This window comes from Triticum dicoccoides, chromosome 7B (genome assembly GCF_002162155.2).
Source record: "Triticum dicoccoides isolate Atlit2015 ecotype Zavitan chromosome 7B, WEW_v2.0, whole genome shotgun sequence".
Classification (NCBI taxonomy): domain Eukaryota; kingdom Viridiplantae; phylum Streptophyta; class Magnoliopsida; order Poales; family Poaceae; genus Triticum; species Triticum dicoccoides.
The window spans coordinates 67,419,385-67,423,380 of NC_041393.1; positions in this window are offsets into that span (position 1 = coordinate 67,419,385).

Sequence of the window (3,996 nt, forward strand, 5' to 3'; positions counted from 1 at the left end):
CAGCCTGCACATATTCTCTTGTATAGTTCCGCTATGTGGGGTCTGTTTGGCCGCAGGCCGCGCTAGCCCACAAAATGCGTGTTTTTTTCTTCTGAATTTGACACATATGACATATTTACACATAATTACATAATATAAAATGTGAGTATTACGAATTCAAATTACAATACTTATTCGATACAAGTATTGTCCCGAATACAACAATGATGCCCATTACACGTGAATTAAATGAAATGAATGTAAAATTTGCCAATTGTGCTCAATGCCTTTGCCAATCGTGCTCTATGAGGTCCTCCTGCAGTTGATTGTGGGTGTTCGCGTCTTGAAACTATCGGTGCCTGAAGGAATGCTTGTATGCGGTCAGGGTCTCGAGCTGGCTTCACATGGCTACCGACATTGTTGTAGAAGAACTTCAAGCTCATGTCCCTCTCATCTTCGATGATCGTGTCGTAAAGAATCACACATCATGTCATGGTGTTGCTCTGTGTTTTCTTATCCCAAAAACGAGTAGGACCATGAACAATGGCAAATCTAGTTTGCAAAATCCCAAAGGCTCTTTCGATATCTTTTCGGACAGCCTCTTGTACCTTTGCAAATTTAATATGCTTCTTAGTTTTGGGCTTTTTGATGCTCTTGACAAATGTACACCAAGAAGGATAAATACCATCTACAAGATAGTACCCCTTTGTGTACTCATGCTCATTCGCCGTGAAGTTGCAAGCAGGAGCATCACCACTAACAAGTCTAGCAAATAAATGAGACTATTGCAACACATTGATATCATTGAGAGTGCCCTGCATCCAAAAAACGATGGCAAATCCATAAATCCTCGGATGCTACGGCCTCTAGCACAATTGTTGCCTTGCGAGACTTGCCACAAAACTGCATGTGCCATGCCTTCGGCCAGTTTTTCGAAGTCCAACGCATGCAATCTATGCTCCCTAGCATGTCGGGGCAACGTCGCTTCTCATTTGTTGCCATCAACTTTTTACTCTCTTCCTCGTTGGGTGCATGAAGATAGACAGGACCAAAAACGTGGATGATCACCTTGGTGACCTACGTACCGACTCAAATGTAGTATCTTTGTCACTATGAAGATACCCGTCGGCATAGTCAGCCGGAATGCCATACGCAATCACCCGCATAGCTGCCGAGATTTTTTGATATGCGCTAAAACCCAACAAGCCTGCGGCGTTTCTCCTTTGAGTAAAAACCCGACAACTGGCCTCACAAGCTTGCACTATTTTTATGAAGAGGGATCAGCGTATTCTATACCTTCTCCGGAAGAGGTGCGGCTGATAGGTAGGATTGTCCGCGGGGTAGTCTTGCATCAACATCATGTTCCCGAGTTGGCGGTTGCGAGGGATGCAAAGATGGCCGACCGTTGATCCTCGCCTTCTCTTGCGGTTTTGATCCTCGACCTCCTTCATGGCTAGGACCGCCACCACCATCTGCTGCCGATGGCACTCGAACATCGACTCAACATCTGAGTCGTCGGACGAGGACGAATCCTCGAGCAAAAAATGCTCGCAAGGGCTCAAATACATCTACAAAAACCGCATCCGAGATAGCATCAACAAAATTTGAACGCCTGTGGTCGAGCTACAAGGGGCAGAAAAAGGGCTCACCGGCTGCGGTCGATTCGGGGCGGCAGCGACTCGTCAACGGTCGATCTGGGGCAGCAGGGACCTGGGGGCGGCTCGGCTCGGCGGATCCGGGGTGCCGGCCAGTGGACCCCGTGTTGTGTGGCACGGCGGCGCGATTCCACCGGCGGAAGGGGCCGAAAACGCAGGCGGCGGGGCGGGCGGCTGCAGGAGGGGATGTGGGGAAGGCGCGAGCTGAAATGTCCCTCCCGCCAATCACTTTTGCGGGATACAGGGCCCCGACGAGGGGGAGAGAGGGGGGGCTGGATTTTCGCAGGTCGGAGGGGGGAATTTACCACGCACCACAAAAAAAATTAAGGGTCGGACGCGTTTACGGTTTCTGTTCGGGACACTTTTTCCGCACAAAACCGTATAATGATGGTTATTTTGCAGGTCGGGGTGATATAAGAGGTCTGCTAGAGTGGCTCTGAGAGACTGATGGTACACAGCAAGTATGCATGGCTACTCGTCTACTCTAATATTGATGTTTCCATCCTTCAGTTTTCTAGACATGGTCCAATCTCACATGCATATATATCAGGCGGTTTCTCAAAAAAAAAGTATGAAAACGCAGGTCATGTAGAAATAATAGCTTCAAACAATCCAGCGCGGCCTTCCATTGGGAAACGCATTTGATCTGATGCTGATATTAGGAGGGAACATGGCGCGGATCCGCTCGTGTACCACGTGGTTCACCGAAGAAGGGGAGTGCGACAAGTTGATTTCCACACTTTTCAACTTTGGCATGCTCCATGTATTGGATATCAGCTGCTTTAGGAATTCCACCAATACATCTTCTGATCCTTTCATATAATCAATCTCTATCTCTTCAAGTGAATCAAGGATGGTGTTGTCCGACATGGAACGCATTGGCGATCCATCAATCTGGAGAATAAATAACAACTCTAGTATTAGAGAGGAGTATATATATTATTCATGGACAAAACTTAACAAGGTTAAGCATATATATTATCCCAACCTATATGGTGCGTATGAGTTTAATGTTTAAACCTGAACACCAATATAGTTACAAGACAACCCTCAAGTCTCAAATATTCAAAATCAGTCACCGGTACCTATTTTTGTGCGCACTGTCCGTGCGGGCAAAAGCAACAGCATCAGCGGTATCCAGATTTTGGAGGAAATTAGATCAAATCCAATAAATAAAAACACATAAACGAGGAACTATACAAATAAAAATGAAAAGGAATATGAAACATTTGGGAAAACAGGGGAATCCAGAAGAGCAAGGAAAATAAATCAGAAATAAGACAGTACAGAAATCGTTCCAAAAGTGGGAATTTCTAATAACAAACCTTTACTTGTATATATAATCCCAGTTTTTAGTAACTACTCTCAGTTCAATTTGAACTGCAAAAACATGTTATATTTTGATACAGAGCTAATAAAATACAATATACTTTGCGTACCGTACTATCCTTGAAATTGACACAGAAACGCCACTCGACCAATTCAGATATAGTAAGGGTGGTTAAACATGAACGGTTTCAAGATTACTTTGATCAAGTTTATAAAAAAATATATCAACATTTAGAATACCAAATCAATAGCATTATATGATACTCTTTTGTGCAAGGCATGCCAAACGTTCACGTTGAGCCGGACATGCAACCCCTCGTACAAGCTATAAAAGGCAATGAACATGACATGGCGTCAAATGGAGTATCTTCCGGAAGATCAAGGCCTTCATTCGCTTGAATATTCCTAGTTTTAGTATTTTTGACCTAGATCTTGTAACAAAGTTGTGTACGCTATTGCGATGCACATGCTGCGGAATTAGGTCACCAGCCATAGGGCCTGGTGCTGCTCTCGATTTTGTGTGGAATTATATTAGGTCACCAACCCCAATCCATAGGGTCATGTGGTGCTCCTGACTTTGGGCGGACCAGGCACCAGCCCCAGCTATTGCTGAGTGATCTTCGTTCTTCCCGTTGTCGCGGTATCACTGTTTCAGGAGCTCTTCACTCGTTGTGGAACACGGGTTGCAGTCGGACTACTATATCGCTAGTTTTCAAGTATTATTTGGGGTGTTGGATGCTTGCTCCTGATTTTGTACGAGGTTTGGTGACTAGCGATTCTTGTACACACTTGTTAATGGAACGGATATTTTCAGCGAAAAAAGCTTTCTTACGTGCAACTTAATCAATTTGCAGTAACAATTTCTCAGTCGCCACCTAAGAGATAGAGAACTTGAACAAATATAGGAGCGGTTAGGCGTCTATTGCCTGAATTTTTCCAGAGGGCCAATCAATTTCTTCCCCTCCATATCAACCGATGGATCAAGATCCAACGGATCGTTATCTTCTTCATCTGACCGCCGACAATCCAGGCC